Raw genomic sequence first — 21,977 nt, 5'->3', positions numbered from 1 at the left:
GTGTTGGGTAAAAAGTGAGCTAAAGATTAAGGTTAGGGATAAGGTTAAGATTAGACATAGGTTTGGGAGAGACAGAAAGGCTAGAGCTACAGCTGGAATGGGGCTCGATCTTAGCTTAGGACTCAGCAGAGGACCTAGTTTAAACTTCAGCAGGGTTTGAAGGGCACTGCCAAAAGGAAGGGCTATCTGGAAAAAAATCTATCCCCTGAGAAGCATCTCATCCTTGTTGTTGGGATACAAATAATGTTCACTTGATAGTTATGGTTAGCTTCAGGGTTAGGATTTAGAGAGAAATAAACCCTAGGAGAGGAGCTGGAAAGAAAATGAAAACCAGAAAAGTGGTGGAGGGGAAGTTTTCTTCTGAAAAACATTTTCTACTAATACTTAACATTTAAATGAAAAAATCATTTTAACTATTTTTTGTCATCGTATTTGTTCTCTATGCTTGTTCTAGGAAATGAGCTTGTTGTTGGGAATGCTTCCAGATCAATTCAACTGAAGAATATTTGTATGCATAACTTCATTCTACTAGCTATGCTCATCTAGTTTAGCATACAATATACCACCAAGTAAAACAGCATGAATTTGGAACACAAAAAATGCATAAATAACTTAACAAAGACGTATCGAACTAGGCATCATTTGAAGGAATTATGGGCAAGTGGGTTCACAAAGCTTAGAAAAACTGCCAGCTTAGAAAAATTGACAAATGGGAAAACAGAAAAAAGACTTATTGCTGAATGCACGACACAATGAATTATTCTCCCAGTTATTTCAGTGACTGGTGCAAGTAAAGCAGTGCTCACAAAACTCAGAGCTAAATCAAGAGCTAATCACAAATGCTGTACGGGAGCAGGTGAGCAGCTACAAGGACTTATACACATTCAACAAGTTTGCAATGCAAGCTGCTGCTGAGGGAATTACTGCTTTTATACTGAGCTGTATTTTAACTAAAACGTTCCCACTGCTTACAGAGGCAATCTTTAAATGGGCGGTCTGTTATAGGTAAGTTAGGCATTACAACCATTACAGCAATGAAGCCGAAGGCAGCTTGCATGATTTGAACCAGCTACTATCCAGTCTGCCAGGTTCTGGCTTCTTATACAGTCTTTGGGAAGAAGTAGTTGTGATGTCTATGATGTTAGGCACTTGGCAGTAGATTAACTGCATATGTACAGACTGGCCATACTGCACACGTGTGTATGGCCGAGTTCAGGAAGGTAGGCAAAGGCCACCTCTCTGTTGGCTCCAGTAGATTGGCTAGGTAGTGCTTTATGATTTTGGGAGCGGTGGCCATCCCACATGCAGTGTGTGTGTCTGAGGATTTGATCAGAAACCCTGAATGCCAGCATAGGGCTTAGAGGCAATCTAAGAGGCTTTCTGTGATGTGGAGACTGGGCACCCCTGCAGGAGGAAACACTCTTCCTGCCATAAACGCTGTGACTTTCTGAACAACAAATCAGGAAAATCCTTTCTACAGAAAAATACTACTACACATATATCACTGTGCTTTTCCTTCACACTTAGGCTTGCTGATTTCATTCCATCAGGCAAGATATCCTTTTGTATAAATTTCTCTATAGTAAACAGCTGACAACAGAATTACCATCTTACCCCTCAATTTTCAGTGACAGTTCTTTCTGAAAATGCCATTTAGTTTGTGACAAGGTTTTGAGTATATTTCTTGGCATTTTTGCCGTTAGAAATTTACAAAAAAATGACATGTGCTTCCCTAGAAAAAGAACTTATACCAGGCTAGCTCTCATTTCATACAAACAGTCCCCCAAAAACCTAGAAATGAAAAAATCCACAAGTCTTTGTGTTGGGAGGTTTAAGATTGTTGTTTCTGAGCTGCAGACATTTCTGAGTCTTGCTACAGATCAAGTGTATGAATAATTTAAGATTAAAACACAATAGGCTCCCTGAACTATACCCAGTTATCAACGGTTATTCTGAGCCATGCTGACAACACCCACAGCTTGATGCTCTATTTAGTCAGCATGACTACTAGGTCATCTATGGAGGTGGTGGTTGAGTAGTTCAGACAAGGCGTCATCTAGGAGTGCCAAAAACTGACTGTTCATTGTTGATACCCAGACATGAGCTCAGAACCAAGAGATTTCAAGGAGAGCTTCAGAGAAAACAGACTTTACAGTAGCAGATCAAAAAGTACTTCATGTAAAATTGTAAATGCATGACACAAGGAAGTAATAAAGAATAATGTCTAACAATTAAGACATAAACAATTTATACATGAAACAAATACGTATTTTGTTCGTACCTGAAGATAAGTAATCGCAAGCTAATTCTACATTAGAAATCACTAACAGATGTACAGCCCATTAGGGAAGAAATTCAACCTCAGTTACCTTTTCCAGAGGTAAACAGTCAAGATTTCAGAGCATCTGCAAATCGGAACCTCCAAATGCACACCAGTTCGGAAAAAGAAAAGCATCCCACCTCAGAACAGAAGTACTCAGTACCTTACTGGTTGATAGAAACCTGTAATTCTGAAATGGAAAATAGATAGGCTTATTGTGTTACCTGCAGCCAAACGTCCTTTCCCAGCTGTGCCCCTTGGAAGTCCCAGCTCATCTTTCCCTTTTGGTGTTTCTCACTTTTGTGTTTTCCTGTTTTTTCTGTTTGCCAGTTGTTACTTTCTATTTCCTTAGCCTAAAGAATTTCAAGATAGAACCCAGGCAGTTATGTTTTACTTCTGTTCTTAAAAGACTGTATCAGTTTCAGCTCTTTCAGCTTAGTTTTACATGATCTTAAACGCTGAGGCCAAAGCCTAAGGTTACAAACCAACCCACACTACACGGCCAACGAAGAGAGCACCTATAGCTACCGTGGGTATTTAACATCGGCACCTTAGGCAAACTCTCTTTCAGGCACTGAACACTGTTTTACTGCACAGTGAAGGAGCTTAGGGTGTGACTCCTATAATAAATCATAACTAATTATGCTAATACATAGGGCATTAAATTAGCTGCTCATCTCATGCCTGTGACATCTATTAATCTACACGTTGGTTTATTGCTCGCATTCTGATGTTTATGAAGACAAGTCAGCTTTTCCCTACAGTAGTACTAAACAGCTGTTCCTTAATGCCCAAAGTCAAATCTTTCAAACTCCTTTATCAAAGGAGACTTTGGTGCCCCTTCACAACCCCAGTGGGATCAGCAGATAGCCCAGCCCAGGCAAGGTGTTTACAGGGTCAATGTTCAAACAGCTCAAAATCAGACAGGAAAGGTACTGTATGAATTAAAGAACAGTGCTATTTGGGAATATATTCGGGCTCCCTGAAAGGACTGTATCGGTGGTGGCTGTAAATCAGCCTTTCCTACACCTCCTGCAGCTGTGCCTCCCAGATTCCTCGCCGCTCCGTGACAGCCAAAGTCAGCGAGAAGACAAGGGGCAGTGGCAGAGCAGCCTCACCAGGCAGACACACTTTCTGATGAAGCTGCATGAAGAAGGGGCCGGGGGGGCGGAAGCCTCCTGGTATGACTCATTGTTAAGAAACCATGAAAACCTTCTCCACGTGCGATGTATAATTTACAACACACCAAACACCAAATCTGTTTTGAGAAGCAGATATCATGATTAATCCCACATGCTCTGAGTCGGCAAATGAATCAAGAATTTACTTCTGTGAAGCGTTTTAGCCTTTTTTGTAGATTAAAAGCAACTTACATCCTGATTGCTCTGCTTGTACCTGTCACATCTGAGGCTTATTTCAAGAGGGCAGCAGCAGAATACGGGCTGCAGGGGTGGCCTTCATGAGGAGAGGCCAGGGCTGCCCAGTGCCGGACACAGCAGACCCACCATAGGGCACGGCTGAGCCCCTCAGCCAAGCTGGTGGCATCTCTGGGAGGGGGAGAAGGAGGAGGAGGTGGTCCATGGCAGGTCCTTGCTGCAGGTGGTGGAGAGCCCATGCTGGAGTAGAGGAAAAGTGTGAGAAGGAAGAAGCAGCAGAAAGGAACCTCCATGTCCTGATGGCAACTCCCACACCATCGCCATCTCCCTGTCACTCGTGGCCTCACTGAAGGGACTGAGTGTGCCCTACAGCGACAGCAAGGGGGGGTGAGAGGAGTCAGGAGTGAAGGAGTGGTGTTTCACATGAGGTTTTTTTGCTCCTGATCTTACTATTTTGTCCCCTCCGTGTCCCAGTCCCCTAGGAGGAGGGGGAGTGAGTGAGCGGCTGGGTGGGAGCTTGGCTGCCAGCTGGGGCCACCCCACCACCTATGGCAACAACTGAGGCTGCTGCTTCCAAATCAACTTAATTGATCTAAAGGCAAGTTGCCACCAGATTCACTGCCTCACGCTGTATTCCTGCCCCTTTCCTTGGTCTGGGGCGAGGTGTCACTGGGGGCAGAGAGGTGTCACTTGGTCCAGCTGGCATCAGCCCTACAGAAGATCTGACCAGCCTTCTGCCCATCAGCTGGCCGTGCTTGTGCAGGTGGGAGGGGGGGAGCAGTTTAACCACTGACTGATGCTGTTGAAGGGTCCCATCCACTCCCCTTCCCTCCTGAACATCCGGTCTCGTTTTTTCTAATCAATATTTAAATGTTCCTCTTAAGTATTTAATCAATATTTAAAACTAATAAGCCACCAAATGTGATAAATACAAGCAAGGAATTTGACTATTTTTAAAAGTTTCAAGCACATAGCAAATGTGTTTTTTGTAATATGGAGTTACATACAAAGGCTTATTTAAGAAATGCAGTTGAAATTGTAACTTTTTTTAAATACAAGACATTTAAATCTGAGGAGATACTGTGTCACAGAAATCTTTTCTCCTGCAATTCCTTTGAATAACAAAAAATCATGTAAAATGAAGATGCAAATAGATATAGCTGAGAAAAACATTAGTGATAAATATGTAATACACATTATCTACAGTTGTCTTCCCACTACTTCAAATAAACGTTATAGCTCTCTTTCTGGTTTCTCCTATTATTCCCTGATCAAAGTAATAGAAATTCTGCTCATTTTGTAATTTCTTTGATGATTTTCTGTAGCCTTAAGCTGTTCACCAGAGAAGATTGCCACATGCAGGCCCAAGTCACTAGAGAATTTAAGCACGTGTCTAATTTTATGAATTATCATATCACAACAGAGGAAGCTGCACACATGCCTAAAATTTCAAAAACACTTTGCTTTTTAGTCTCACCCAAAATGTATCCAGAGAGGGTCACTAAAAAGGATGTAGCTTGCTCATTATCTGCAAATTTCAGAAGCTTCCTATGTCTTTAGTAATTTAAAAAAAAAAATAAAATAAAAAAGATACAGTGTTCATGAATAACTGATGCTCCTCAAGGCTTCTGTGCCACATGCTAGTAGGAAAAAAAAAAGCAGTAACTAAGGTCCCATTGCTTGTCATTGTGGTTATCTATTCCCTTTGATATTAGCCACCCGAAAGTAGTCTAATATGCTGCAGTAAAATCAATTTCATTTAACTATGTAAAATAATTTTTGCTGTTGATCCTGTGTATATTTTACATTTCTCCCCAGCCTTTCGGTTCCACTGAAGCATGAATGTTATTTTGCCTGTATAATTGAGAACCCTTATTCTAAAACAAAGTTCATTGAATTGGTACCCAAGTGTAAATGCAATTAGTAACACAACTTTTATAATGGCAAGAACATCTGTGCATAGTGTAAAATGTTTATTGATGCCATTTATTGCATTTTTAGTCTGTACATAACATCTCCTTAAACATAATGCACTTGGCAATGTTTTCCGTGTGCTATTTATAGCACTTGAAATAGTGTAAACTCAAGACATTTCATTTCCAGTCAATGCTAATTATAATACACAAAATAATACACAAAATGAAGTTTGCAAGGGCGATCTCCAAGTCATATATTTTTCCAGTTGCTAATTTATCAAGGAGGATGTTCTAAACGTAATTGCATTGTTTCAAAGAAAGTAGGAGGTTCTGTAGAGTTATTAATCTGTGAAGGTTTCCTCAGAAGGTGTTTTCCCACGTTAAGGCACAACTCAGAAAGATATGGCTGAGAATTTATTTCACACCTGTGTACCATGCAGGGCAGCAAACCATTAGACTATTTCTGCTTAAGAGTACCCACAGCAGCCTCCTGTAAATCACTCAGATTAAAAGAGTGAAGTGACCTTGTAGGAGGCTGATAGCACAAGCTGCAGTATTATATGATTCTTCATTTCCTAACGATTAATAATTGCATGTTTCATGATAAACACAGAAGTCTCTTTATTTACTTCATTACGAAATGAGAAAAGGCCTGCCCCATCTGCCCCATCTCAACAGCATTTTCCAGGGATCATTAAGTGCTGAAAAAGTTCTGGAATCATTGTAAATCTTCATAATACTTTGTAACACACTACCTAATATTCATAATACGCTACAGCTCAGTTTTATGTATTCATTTTATTGTTCAATAAACTAAACCATGAAAAAACTAAGTGATTTACTCATGATCAAAAGCAGTCAGAGTCAGTGGTCATAACCACCAATTTTCTGTGTTCCAACATAAAAGACTTCAAATAGTCAAAGGTAATATAAGACATCACACATATGTGAATTTGGCAGGATTGGTGCACATTTCATTACCCAAGTGATGATGAATTCAGTACACAGCTCTATTTTTGCTTCAGTTATAAGAGACAGTCAGGATCCCTGCATTCAATATGGATTTTTTCTATTTGTGACTGAGAAAGGAAACCTCTAAATTCTGCTAGCTCACTTGGTAGGATGTCTTGGGGGATTGTTTAGGTATGTTAAGTTGGTTAGTATTTTTTGCCTTTTACCTTTAAGACAGTCATGCTTAAGATGCAAGTGGTGGCAGCACTTAAGGACCCACTCATAATTTAAAAGTTGCTCACAAATTAAAATTTGGTACAAAAATACCTCCAAAACACACACAAAAAAAGAACAGTAATTCAGTACATTTGGCCAGTTTGTATTAAAAAAAACATCCACAGTTCAGCCTTTGACCTCCACATGCAGAATCTGAAAGTCACTGTACCGATAGTCTGAGGAGAACAACCAGCAAGGAACATCTTTCCTGTCCTATAATCTGACACAGAAGAGACCAGCTCACACCATATATGAGTTCAGAAGCAGTTTGACATTCTTCGTGAGAGGTCACCAAAAATATAAGGTACTTCTGTAACCTGGTATTGGAAATTCCTACACTGGTTCGAAAATAAAATTAATCTGAGCCTTGACGCAGAGGGTCTTTTCTCTGCGCACTAGAGACGCTCACCTGGCTGCATCAGCCACAGCATTCTTGTCCAAATACGCAGATAAAGTCACTTATTGTCATATTAGATATGGAGAAAATTTGGTGCACATTTTTCTCTGGCATTTATAAGTGGTTCATATCCAGGAAATGATTGGGCAGTCATGACACAGTGTGTGATTTGTATTGTAAGAAAACATGCCTGTTTATTTAAAAGTGTATTTTAACCTGAAGGTATCACTTCAATCTGACTACAGATTTTTAGACATTAGTAAAAATTGGTGCCAATTATGATCACATTCGAACTCAATGGAGTTTTTGGTCTGAACCGAGTTGTTCTGTTGAGCAATTCTAGAAAATATTTATCTAGTACAAGTTAGATTTTTATGTTCACCAGGACACAATAACTGATTCTAATTATTTAAAGGACTTATCTCTGAGGCTGATGAATTTTTCATTTAATATACCTGTATGATTCTGATCATACAAACACCACATGCAAATTCAGCCTAAATTCATAGAATGTTTTAACTGAAAATAAAATGTATAGGTAAAGGAGCTTATATCCTCCTTTTAAAAGTGAATTAATGGATAGAAAAGGAAAAGCCCATTGTTTAATTGCTTCCTCTTTCAAAGTGGACTTGCACCCAGATTTACTAGGAAAAAAACTAAAGATCACATTCAGATACTAAAGGAAGGAATAAATTCGGTCCTATCTGGAACAAGGTCCCATTTTACATTAAATTTTGAAAACTATTGAAAGATGGCACTTATTTGCAGAATGGGAGAAACAGAACATTCAGTGATTAGGGCATTTCACCAGAGAGGTGGGAAGTCTATCCAGCTGCTCTAATTTAGATGATTCATACATAAGGGAATAGTTTCAGTATGAAATAATCAACTTTTTAGAGAGGGGAAAAAAAGAGCAAAACGAAACAAACCCCAAAACAACAAGTAACTAAAAAGGCTAGTCAACGTGGACGGAATTTAATTTGTTTTTGTCACAGTATAAGCTGAAATACCAGTTATTCCCTTGCCCATAATTACATTCTTTACGATGCTGTTCTTTCTTTCTCTCTTACTGCTTAAGGATTATTCAGTTTAATACCTTGAAGAGTTCCTAGTGCCAGTTTCTCTCTAAACTTTTAATTCCTGAGAACCAACAAAAGAAAAAAAAAATACACATTCATTTAAAATAAATTCATGGCTGTCCATGACCTGCTTAATGAATAAATGCAAGATTTACAAGTCCATCATCATTAGAACTCTCCTTTGGTTGTTCTCAGCATGGTCCTGATAAAAATGATATAGCTGCTATACTCCACTGATCATAGCAAAATAGATATATAGCCCTGCAGTGCAAGTCTATCTGTGCTTCTGTCACTTGTGCAAGGGATCATAATTATATGCTGCAGAAAATGAATTAATGGAATAAATGAAGTATGCAGATATCTGTCAGCCCTGACAAACAACTTTGCTGTTCAATTAGCATAACTCCATCCTTTATTAAAGAACTGGGATTACTCATCACAGTTAAATGCTTTATTTATTTAAGATGCTCATTTATAAAACAGGCCTAGAGAAGTATCAATTTATTTCCCTGAAGCCTCTTAGCGACAGAAGTCGGTGTGGTTATGTACAGCAGACGGTTTGTACATGTTTTTAACACTGCGGGCCACATCTCTAATCCATACCGTTTTGTGAGCTGCCTCTTCACCCATTCACATGATGTGTCATTCCCATGGCAACTCCTGTATCTGCCAACATGGAAAAATACTAGTGGCGTATGTAATGCATTTTAACTTCGCAATAAGCACACCATCCCTTTTGGGGGCGAAACGCAGACAAAGCAGCTGTACTTTGCGGTGAGGAGTCGCAGACCGTACCAGCGTCTGCAGGGAAGGAGCAGACAGGAGCACCCTGCGACTGCTCGAAGTCTCCGAACTCACTAGCAGGTTTTCTGGGTACGCTGTGCTGTGAAGCTGTGTAAAATACCACGAGCAGACGGTTCCCAGAGAGAAGGACTTGAGGGTAATTATAGGCTTGGTGTTGGTATTCACACGGTTATCGGGGGTGGCCAAGGAGCGCTGCTTTCTGACAGCGCGCAGAGAGCAACTGAGAGGGCTCCACACTCGGCGACTCTCCCCAGCCGGGAAGACTCCTGGCCACGCTGCTCTCCATGGAAGCTGCTCTACACAAAGCGGGTTTGAAGCACCAGTCCTCAAAGCACGGGACAGGCTGAATAGCTTACACTGACATTTTGAATAAAAAAACATGTGAAGCCTTGGTCCTCCTAGGAAAGACAAGAGGAGACAAGATAAACATGGCATGCAATAATTTGAGAATCAGAAGTTTAAAAGACTTCGGTGCAACCATGATAATCTTGCCTCATTTTGGGTATCCATTTGCACATCTCTAGGACTGTGTTTTGTGTCTCTCACTGTACAGCAGCAAACACAGTAAAAAAAAAAAAAAAACACCCTGCATATTAGGTGGTTTAAAATAAGGACATAATTCTACATCAAGGTTTCAAGATAGATATATTGGCAGGGAAAAATTATTTCTCCCCACATTAGAAATCAATTTGATAGAATAAATTTAAAATAATTTGTAAGCATAAATCAAGAATATAAGACCATTATAGAAAGAAAAAATAGGGCGAACTCTTTAATACCGAAATAGTTCTCAAAGACCATCACTTCAGAAATGTACTGATCATTCCTGTTATTTATCCTTATCCTCTGCTGCCATCCGGTGGCCATTTAATTCAAAAGACAAACATATTTAGACGCATGAGCTAAAGAATCTGAAAAGTTGGGACCTTCAACAGAAGGGTGGAGGATGACAGACCAGCAAGGGAAAGAGTCGTTCTTTCTGTGTGAAGGTGAGGTGCTTAGCTTAAAACAGCTGTGGCATTTTCCCTCCTGAGGTAATGAGGAGGTAAAGGACAAACTGACACAGCTCCAAAGGCAAATTCTTCCATCTTAAAAAGGAATGTCTAAAATAAATGGGATTAATCAGCATTTGGCTGTGCCTCACTCACTCCACTACCTACAGAGCAATCCTCTAGGCACCTGACTTTTAGATAATGTCACCTGGAGAGCTCAATCCCACCCTGAGTGACAAGCCAAAACAGCAGATGTTTATGGCACATCTGTATAAGCACATGCCTGGCATTCATTTAGCAGTATGCAAATATCAGGGAAGAGCAGACTACTCATAAGGCCAAATTATTAATATTATTTTTAAGCTGCTAAAAGCATGACGTATTTTAGAAGCTGTCGGACTTCAGATAGAAAAACTTCTACCTCACTTTTACTGGAGGGACAGTGCAAAAGTATATGTTCAGTTAAATCAGGGCATTAGGAGGAGTATCACCACCAGAAGGCTCAGGACTCCGATAACAAAAGACAGGAAAAGGCTGCTGTTCCCCAGCCTGAACTTTTAGAAGGGAATTTTGCTCTACTCTTCCGTATTTATATTCATGATTGCTGCTGCAAGAGAAAGAAGGGTGGCCAATTGTCATAGTTGCCCGTATTTTTGGTTTAGTCTCATTGCTTTGCTGCTTTGACTCTTAGGGCTATCAAAAGTGGATGAGACCTTCAGAACGACTGGCTTGTCTCTGCCAGATGAGGACGCTGATCATTTAAACGCATAGTGGAAATACCTGTGTGTTTCCAGCTGTCAACTAACTTTTCAATCAGATAAAGGATGTTTGTTATCTTTCTTTACATATGTCTGTAAATGTGTATTTTAAGGAAGATAATGGTCAATGGAGGAACAGCTACAAGTATTTTTCCTGGGAGACAGAAAAAGGTTTCTACACATGGAGCAGAGAGTCTTAGTTTGGATAAAATCATTTTGATAGAGAAAAGCAACTGGTGCTCCTGTAAATAACGATTTGAATGTTCATTCATGGACAGCTTCTGTCACCACAGGTCTAGCAAGAAAAATAATTAACAAAGAAAAGAGAAAATGCCAGAGAACTACATAGGCATTTTATTATTGTAAGAGGAGGAGAAAACTGAGTGATTTCTACAGACCAAGAAACAGAAGCAAAGAGATCTCTGACACCTTCAGGTCAGGAAACTGGGCCAAAGCTTGATTAGCTTGGACAACACACAGGTATCAGCCATTCAGAATGGTGGCAACAGACAATGAAAAACACAACCAGAACTGCATAAAAGATAAACAGTAATGAATGTTCTGCACTGTTGACATCCCCAACCATGCCTGGAAGCCATCAGAGTTAGTTTCACTGAGATTCACTGATGAGAAGACACTCAGTGAGTGAAAGAAAACAAAACTAATCTGGAGCATTGACGAGAAAAGTCACAAGTTACTACAAGCTTGGATGAGATGCTAAAATTGATAAGGGAGGATTTCCTATCTGAGTATAATTAATCTGAATTCAGATTAATAATACAGCACAACAGGAAAATGCTTTCACAATTTATGGGCATTGTAACAGATGGATGCACAAGAATACTGCTCTGGCAGGAAATAGGGAATGCATCCTACACAGTCATGGGTAGAAATTTGCTTAATTTTATTTACTTTTTAATTTTGCCGTTAGCTGCGTATAGGTCCTCCTTTTTCTTCTCCCCTGTGCTAAGTGCTAATCTGCTTTTTGGTTCCTACTTGTACCCATTCCTTCCTTGCCAGTTATTTTTTCCTGTTCAGTCTGCAGTGGAACCATCTGGCTGTCAAGGAACTTCCCTCCCTCTCTCACGTTGTGTAGGAGCAACTACCCTAACGCCTGCCATTTAGGGGAACAAAGATTTAGCCTGGAGTTCCTGCAGAATGGTGAAAGGGTCTCTCAGTTATGTTCTGGAAAAAAAGCATTCCGTGTCGATGACCTTCTGTCCCTTACATTACTCCTAGTCACAGTTCTTTAGGGTGAATCCTAATAAAGCACAATCTGCCCACGTGACTGATGCCTGTTTGGATTAGACTGAACTGCCGTTGTCAGACACATCATATGAAAAACTCTGATGTACTTGGAGCAGTTGTGAAGACCAATGCGGAAAAAAATCTTTATTAAACTCAAATGTAAGAAAACTGTCTTTGCACTCCACTAGCTAAGGTTAATTTCTGCAGCACGTAAAAATATGCCAGTTCTTAGGGATCACACTCCATAAAAGATACTTTTGTAATCTTGTTATTACAGAAACCCAAATGTTAAACCTAGAAGAAAAACGGGGGTTTTTTCCTCTTTGTGAGATATCTATTATTTTGTTAGAACTTGATTCTATTTTTAACACTCCTTTATATTATTCATCATACCAGAATCTTCTAGTGTCTTCTGAGAGTAAAATGTCTCAGCAGGTTAGCTGAATTTATGTAACACTGCCAGAGATTATTTCTTCCTAGGAGTTTGTCACTTTTACACAAAGCAAGGACTGTGCAGATACAAAATGAGCTTGTGAAGGATTTTTTTAAGCATTGTAATTCTTTGTTGAAAAGATAGATATAGATATATATCTCAATAGCAATCAATAGAATAAAAAAATGCCATTAAAGAAAAACCTTCTCTGTAAAGCTTGGCACAACCTCCCTACCTTAATTTGGTTTCCATTATCTGTTTTTATTATTGCCTTAAATAATTGTGTGTATTAAAAATGCATTGTTTAACATGCAGACAATAGGCCTATGCAATCATTTTCTGCATTAAGATCTTTGGTTTTGAGGTGCTACACAATATGTTTGCACAGCCTTCTTTATTGATAGTCATCATAGCATCTGAGTGCCTCCTAATCACTAAATTGTTTGGATGCACAACTGCAAAGTATGAAAATATTATTCTTCAGATTTTATAGATGATGACAGAAGCAAGGAGTCGCTGCCCAAATGTGCTGATTTTTCCACTTACAATATATTCCAAAGAGTATAGTAACCACAAAAACTACTTGGATGAAAAATACAACTTAAAGAAGTCATTCCTGTTAGTGAAGAGAGATTGGGAGATTGAGTTAAGGTTCAAATTACTAATGGCTTAATATGCTAATATAATATTTTTGCTCATGTATTCAGTTTAGGTGAAAGTATGTTACTAAAGCTGCAGGGCACTGCACAGTTACTAAAAAGAGATTAAGTAGGCCAAAGGAGAATTTGTTAGTGTTTTTGAGCTAACACATAAAAGTTTTAAATAAGGCTAGAAGAATAAAAGCACAGGGATCCATCTCAGTACAGATGTCACTGATATTGGCACTTACCAAAAATACTGTTAAAAGTTCCACATAATTCTGAAAAATATAATAGGTAACAGCGTGCAGTACATATCAGGTTTTTTAACTTCTACTGACTTGATCTATGTCCTTTAAAAGGCAAGAAAAAATTAGACTCTAAGAGCCAGATCCAAAACGGAATTTCAGCTGGGAATTTAAAATTAGACTTGCATGGACTTTGCAACCTTCCGTGTTCAGCTGCTGTCTGGCCCTAAGGGCCTTGCTCTTCTGTAGGCATTTCAGTCCATTTATCTTCTAGTTCTCCAGGATTTTTCCAGTTGCACTTCAATCTTCATAATGCTGAGCGGTTTCAGGATTGCCTCATGCCCACACCAAAACAAGATATCCCTCTCCTTGTTATCAGCAGAGGGGCTCCATCTGACTGACAAGCTCAGCACAAACTTGCCCCACAGATGTCTTCATGAAGGACAGCAGCCAGGAAGGCAGAAGTGCATGGCACCTCTTTCCACGTTCCTCTTTATTCACCATGTCTCAGTCTTTAGAGTATGACATCAGAGCAAGTTCTCTCCATTGCTTGGGAGCAGCCACAGGCAACAGAAGCTCCTGCAAAAGTTTTCTTACTAGCACCCTTACGGGGAAGGAAGGAACAGGCCTGACAGGTGTGTCTGCTCCTACATCATCCTGTCAGGCATACGATATAATCTATGTTGTAAGCCAAGTGCTGTTGCAGAGATGTCCTTTTTTTTTTTTTCTTTTCTTTTTTTTTTTTTTAAGGAAGGAAAAGCACTCCTCTCCACAATTAATGGCAAGAGACTAAAAATACCAGTTTCATATATTCACTAGTAAATAATTAACTTTTACAGTAACATCAGTTGCTGAACAATCTCTGTAATTTCTCTGGAGCCTCTCGCAGGAAAAGGGTCTGCTGAAATGGAGTGACTGCAGCAGGCAACCGTCTCATATTGATCTGCATTGCTTCAATATCCAACTGAAAGCCTCACAGTGCTATTTTTTATTCCTTGTGCTTTGGGGCTATTGCAGCAAAACCACTATTTAAACAGACTTAGTGACAGTGGTATATTCAGATGGAAGACAGCTGACAGGAAGAGGTCCACAGACTCCTTTGTAAGGTGTGTGTAGTGACTGGAAATGAGGTACCTGAAGATCACGTTGCTCTAACCGCATTAAATTCAGTCTCAGGTCAGAAGGGATGATACAAAGAACATTTCACCCCCCAACACAGGGGCAGAATGAGATAGATAGGACTTGAATATGTAGACACATGGCAAAAATATAGACGTGCACTGAAAAAATGCCATAAGAGGTAATGAACTCTCAAAGCATAGTGTAGGACCCATAGTGATGGCTCCAGAACAGTTTCTATAGCCTAAATAGGATATAAACTTCTTCCTGCAATACTTTTTTAAAAGTCCAATTTTTCTGCTTCCAAAATCCCTATGTAAAATCTAAGTAGACTGTGTGCAACAGTTTTGACTTTAAAAGAGGGTTTTGAAGTTCTTTCGTTTGTTTGTTAGCTCTTCCTGTAATGCTTGGTTAAACAGGGATGAGCAAAACAAAGCAGAAAGTAACCATTCCATTTCAAAAGCTATACGCTTTATCAGAATGCACTCTGACAGTGACGCAGTCTATTCACAACGCCACGTTCCTGTGGATGGACTGGCTGGAACATACATTGCCCTGGGACTTTCTAAAGCGAACAGAGAACACAGGTGTTCTCATCTGAGAAGAATTCATCCAAGTGTTAAGTAATTCCTTCAGAAGAAATGTTAACAATTCTCCTGAGAGCTTAACATCTGTAGAGAGGTTCCCCCTGCCCCCTCTTTTTTTTTTTTTTTTTTTTATTTTGACTAGACAACATGTACTTTTTTCTTCAGGTTACTTAAAGAGGGATGTTAAATTTCTGCAAAGGTCCTATGCAAGGACAGTCATCAATTAGCTGTGTTCAACACAAATTATAGATCTCACGTGCTTCCAAACGAGATGGCTCTGGGACCACATAAACACTTCCTTTGGTTTTGGGCAGTTAGCACATCCCCCCATGCAGCATACGCAGCCTCTTTCGACAGCGCAGCCCTGTGGCTCAGCTGGTGCAGTGGTGAATCCAAGCCATCCTGAGCGCCTACCTTTCTGAGCACTTTGTATGTATTTCAATAGCTTGAGGACTATGTGGCGGTTAAAACAAGAAATGCAGGCTCTGCACAGAACGTTCTGAAGGTACAAGTGCACAATATGGTGAGTCTTCACTTGCAGAAACAGAAGTATTTGAAGAGCCATAGGAACAGATGTCTGCGTGTGGTTTCATCATAGTCCTGAGTGCGTCGCTGGAGTTCTCTTGAGTATCTTTGTCTCCCTGCAGTCAGTGTGGTTACACATTCACATATCAAAGTGTTATTTTCTTTTAAAAACAAGGACTTACACTTCCTCTAACTTTTTTTTCTTCTTCTAGGAGATTTTCATGTGCCAGCAGGTAAGCAGGAAGCCGGACCAGAGACCTCCTGTCGTCTCTTCCAACTTGAATTATCACATGATCCTAGGAACCTAATCATGGTCAAAAACAAGTTGATGGCTTATTTACAGGTTTTTAGATCTATTCCACTGGCCGTTGCCATGATACTTATACTACTGAATAATGAACACATTCCAGGTTCTTCAGAATCTCATAGAAGTCACTTGGCACAAGCACTGATTTTACTTCAGTATTTTAAAATTCCACATGCCACTGATGTTTGCAATAGCACATCTATAATTGTAGAAAACCTTGACCTATCTTTTAAACCTTGACCTATCTTTTAATTTCTTGAATGCGAAATCTTGTGGAGATATTTGCACTCTGTCTTTTAAAGTGTCAACCCGCATTAGGCCAAGTCGATGGACATTGAAACCAATGCTATTCTTGTGGCATGCTTTACCACACATTCAGCTGTGGTATGTCAGGGTGTCACAATTCTACTGAATTTTATGATTGATTTGCTATCTGCCTAAGACTGTAAGATTATTTGCTTTTATTTTATTCAATATAGTACACATCTTATTTGAAACAATTAAGTAATCTTTGAAGGTAAAATATTGTTCCAACCTCTTCAAATTGAGTGAAAATTAACATCCATGAATATGTCCATTTATAAGACAATTTGTTGTGACTTACATCTACCCTGTCTATTATGTTGACATACAGAAGCTTTAGACAACCACCAGAACTACACACATCATACAAAAATGTCTGAAGTAATAAGAGACTCCGGACTGGAATGTCACTGCCTAAAAATTTGGCTCTGAATAAAGAACTAGATCCGAACACAAATGAACACTTGTTGCTGGTCAATAATAAATGCATATACTTTGAAATCAAGAGATTCAATATGCCTCCAATTGGAAGGCACCAAAATCTGAATATAGGAATCAATGGGAAATAGCTCAGGCACCTTAGTTTTATCTCAAGACCCCTGTTTGAAAAGCGACACATTTCCCAAGTTGTAGGGGTGCTGAGATAAGAAATAAAAGTCACACAAGTTGTAAAAGAACGGGAGAAAATTGTATGCTAACAATATCACTGAATATTCATCAATTCACAGAGTGTGAGACATTTTATACCAATGCTCCTATGCTTTTCTCTTTGGTCTGTTATAATGCTGCTTCACTTCTGAAAAAAAACTGTACTTAAGATGACTGGCTACCAGATGTAATCACTCCCATTTCCCAGCTCTACATTCAAATAACATTACTGCCCTTTAGCCAAGGAACTAAACTCAGACTGCAGGATAAAAATACTCATCTTGTATCGTGACAAATACACTCATATTATTTTCCTCTGTCTACTCAGAAATTCCATCTAAAACTTCCGCTTGATATAATGCACTTCTGAAAGCACATTATATCAAGCATATCACACATCATTCTGATAAATATTAGTGCTATTTCACCAACGAAACACAAAGATGGAGGCTATAATTAAAGCGTGGTGTGCTTTTGATGAGGCTTGTAACAAGTTGCAAGTTAAGGGTTATATCTTTGATTTATTGGGTGTCTGATTATAATATAAACAGATCTATTTTAAAAATTGAGACATTAGTCAACTATACGGTAAGAGATAAAATGTTTTGGGAAAAAAAAAAGTATGAAACATAGGAGTTTCTTATGCAGGAAACTAGAAGTCTATCCAACAGAATCTAAAGTATTTCTTCCTTTATTCTAAGGCAGAGAGACATCAGGTATCCCCCCAGGTAAGGTTGTCTTCTGTAGATGAACTACTTCAACTGAATGCTAACTGTTTGTGCATTTTGCTTTCCAGCAGAGCAGCTTTATTTGTTGCAGGCTAGTGGTGCTTTATCCAAGAAGTCCAAGTCTTTAAACTAATGCCATTACCTTGTTCCTACTCTGACAATACATCCTTTAAATGAACAAATGTAAAATGTCACTGGCTGATGTTTTGAAAGTAAAAACAGACAGACACATGCAAAAACAAAACCCATGTTGTCAAAGCCCTTCTGCTTCAATGTCTTGCCCAGTTGGAAATGGCACGCACTCGCCAGAAAACAACATCAATGGTGCAGGGTTTGGGAACGTGAACAGCAGAATCAATAGCTAAATACACATACATATCCACGTAGAACAAAAAATCCAGATGTAAAAGAAGATAGTAAGAGGAAATGTACAGCTAACTCCAAAGCTGAAGCTCCTGTTAAGAGCAGAGAATAGTAAAACAAGTCAACTGGATTATAGGTGGCAAGCTTGTGCCAGCCAGAGGGTCTCCTGCAGATAAGTAACAAGGTAGCAGAAGAAATCAAAGGCTAGATTACTTTCAAGAAACACACTAGTACCACCAGAAGTTCCTACCAGACATTGTAACATCTTTATCACAGGGAAAACAGTGAGAGACAATGACAATGCCCAAACCTACAAAACCTGAAGTTGAACCCTAACCAAAATAGGGATAGTCCACGATCGTAGAACAACTCATAAAATCAAAAGGCTTTCCAGTAAAATAAAGGTATTGGAAAAGGAAATAATAGAATAATAGCTAAGTTACCAAGAAAACCGATTAGTCAGAGATAAAGTTTCTGAGTAATATAATCTCACATAGAATACAGGAAGCACTTGAAGCAAAGATAACAAACGATAAACTGGAATTCAAGCAAGAAGATCGTATGATAACTAGTGTTTCAACATAGGAATAGTCATCAAGCTGAAAAAGCCATGCCATCATCTTTCTTATGGAGCACTGCTGATGACACAAGGAGCTGACGAATACAGCAGAGTAGAAAATTTCACTTCTTGCGCTCATGACAACTCAGCCTTTATGCAGAAAAAGACCAAATGATTTTATAACAGCAAAGAAAAGATTGGATTAAAAAATAGTATGATAAGTCCAGACTTACCCTGAACTGAAGTATTGTACAAGGAGACTGATAAATTCAAAAGCCAATTTATTTACTGCAGTTACACCATGAGGAGGGTACGGTGTACTAAATAACGTCACAATTTGGAGAAGTAACAGATTACAAATCTCCATTTAAAACGTTATCCCCAGTTTAACAGGTGGATGTGAAAGCTTGCAGTGCATCAAAGGCATTTTTCCCTTTTTCTGAAGTCAGCAGGAAGTTAACTAGAATCCTCTAACTTCTTTGTGAGCACAGGTTACAGTTCCTCCCATCGCATCTCTTCGGGATTGTCATGTAGTTTCCCATTCACCACTGTAATCTTACTGACCTCAAGCGTACCCACATTGGCTTTAGTGCCTGCGAAAGCAAGTACCTGATGATTGCAAAAGCAATTAAAAAAGATGCATTTACACATGGCTAGACTCACTGGGATCCAGTGACTCTGTGTTAAAGGAAGAGACGGAAACATGAGGGAAATGTTAAGAATTAAGCTGCTTGGTAGCCACAGCAACACAGAAGCAGGTTCTGAGTTAAGAATCCATCTCTTCAGGACCGAACAACATACCATAAATACGAAAAGTAGAGCAAGAGGGGGGAAAAAAGACAATGCTGATAACTTATGAATCAGATTATACAAAAATAATTTTATATGTAATATTAAAAATTATTAAAGACTAACTAGGGAGTTATTGATAATACTTCAAGTAATCTTCTGTTTGATTTTTTTGTTTGTTTTGAAATAATGCTTTATATGAATAATTGCCAAAAATTACTCTTCCAACTTACCAATAAATTCTACAGGAAATAAATAGTTTCTTTAAAAGAGATATGTAAAGCTTAATCAGAGAGGAAATTTATTTTTGGTAGGATTCATTATGATATGGTTGGTAGTTTTCTTTATCTTTTTTTTTTTAAAGGAATTATGCCCTTGTAAACTGATTTTAGTCAATTCTATGACTGCTAACAACATGAAGGGAAATATTACTTTCTTCGCAATGTAACAAATACATTACAGAGCAATTGTATTGCAGAAACTGTGTTCCTCATTGTCAACAACCCTCACTATTTTCATAAAGTGAGAATTCTGTTGTTAATTTTTTCTTTGCCTTTTTGTATTTTCTATCTCTAGGCTAACACCAGCTTCTCGAAGCCTTTCCAGACTGCTGCTTTAGGCAGTGAAATCTCTCATCTCTCCCCATCAGACAGGTTTACTCTTTCAAACACAAGGCAGGACTGTTTATAAGCAGGTTGTTTATAATCTATCCGTACATCTTGCTCTGTTAATTATTCTTTGGGGCACATCGTGTCTGGTGCATGTTTGGTTCACTTCAGCTAAACGTCTCTGTCCATTTCCAAGGAGACATGAAGTCTCTTTAAGCCACTTACTTAAGATTGAAGTGAGGTACATGTAAACCTGCATTCCCTATTCTCAAGTGTCAGTTGTATTTTTTCTATTAAATATCTCAAAAATAAAAATAAAAAGCCCCTCAGATGGTAGTTTGAGAAAAACATATCTTCCAAAGAGGGTATTGAATTTGTCCTGTGTTTTTATGGACAATCATCCACCTACCCAAACCTCCTGGCACACAAACGTGGAAAAATAATTTTCATTAAGCCATCTCTCAAAATATTTATGTCTTTAGAGTTATTCCTTTTTCTCTTTTTTTTTTTCTTTTCAGATTTTTACAGGTTTGTGTTGATAAGCACATGTCTTCTTTAGCTATATAATCAACAGATAAGACTCAGACTGTTGGTTCTGCTGCTGCTGTGAGCTTGCCACTGTGACAAACAGTGAGAATAGCTTGCTCCCTTTCCTGCTCTGCTACCAAAGTTGAAGGAACTTACCTTGAGACCAGAGTTAGAAGTGCTCTTTCAACTCATTCCTGTATTCACTTGAGAGTTATCATTTCCTGATTTTCCTTTATCTTTGGTTTTGGGGCGGGGTTTTTTTTCCCTTCTACACTCTGTGCTGCCCTGTCCATTCCTGTGTCCTACTTTCCTTAAAATTTTTAGGAAGCGCCGTGATGATGCATCAAGAACTTGCATGGATTCCACTTTCCTCTGCCAAAATATGACCCAACTTGTCCATCAAATAATCAGATAAATCAGATGTGGGTTGGTGGGTTTTTTTGTTTCTTCTGGGAGCTCATAAAAGCTGATGTGAGGTTGCTACTTACCTTCACTGGAACATCCACCGGACCGAGATCAGCGAGATAATTCAGTTCTTTCCTGTCTAGTTCATACAGAATAACTTCTGTACAGAGAAGGCTTTCCATCTAAACTTCAGATTTCTGGAGACTTTTGTCATTTTTCAGTCCAGTGCTTTTTCTGAAAGCTGTCTAACTGAGCAGGGCTTTTTATTCTCTGTAGGTTCTGGAGCAGTGTGTATTTTGGACACAGAGCTTTTTAGTCTGTGCAGATGGAACCATTGCTTCAGATGTGTGTGTTTATAAATAAAGCTGAACAAAGAAACAATAATACCCTTTTGGAATAGGGCTTATTAGCATTTTGATGGCTTCTTTATCCTGGGAATAACCTTCTGCTTTTGGCCTCTTCCTTCTATTCTCCATACTGAATCTGTCATCTTTTCCTAATAATTAGAATTTATACTGAGCTGTCAAGGCAAAAAAGAGTAAAAATGAATTATATCATGTTCTCCCTGCAGATAAGAATAGCATATATTTGCTTTATAAATAATGTTTTTTAATATGTAAATTACTGGGAACGTAAGACTATGAAGGGTGTATGAAAAGCCCTAAAATTTCAATTTTTCTAAAGCCATAAGAAATTTCCTATAGGAATAACATCAATGATGGGGGGGGGGGAAGCAAAATTCATTTGGCTCTGTGAAATAAAAATGAATAGTAATGCTTTATGACTTAAATGAGAGGAAGAGACAGCATTCACTGAACAACCACCATGATAGGACTATAAATGAATAAATAATAAATACTCTTAGATTCCTGATTCCAAGTACATGATATATGGCTCTCAAAGCAGTACTGAATCTATGACATCTTAGTGGAGTTGATGTAATAATATTCTAACAATATACCTGTTATATAAATTATGATAATGCCAAGTTACTCACTCCTATTCAGTCTCTTTAGAAGTAGTGGCCAATGATAAATATTATTGCATCTCATTATTCTATTTTATTTAGTCC

General features: G+C 38.7%; 1 long non-coding RNA gene across 1 annotated transcript; it reads right to left on the bottom strand.

The window, feature by feature from the left end:
- Positions 1 to 8,754: 8,754 nt before the first annotated feature.
- On the bottom strand, positions 8,755 to 21,409 carry LOC129206397 (uncharacterized). The gene is made up of 2 exons (XR_008577117.1): positions 20,989 to 21,409; positions 8,755 to 9,517 (listed from the first exon to the last, which is right to left on the bottom strand). It is a non-coding gene; the product is annotated as an uncharacterized LOC129206397 (long non-coding RNA).
- Between the last annotated feature and the right edge of the window lie 568 nt (positions 21,410 to 21,977).

The sequence above is a fragment of the Grus americana genome, chromosome 4 (genome assembly GCF_028858705.1).
Source record: "Grus americana isolate bGruAme1 chromosome 4, bGruAme1.mat, whole genome shotgun sequence".
Classification (NCBI taxonomy): Eukaryota; Metazoa; Chordata; class Aves; order Gruiformes; family Gruidae; genus Grus; species Grus americana.
This window is presented reverse-complemented; position numbering and strand designations above follow the sequence as displayed.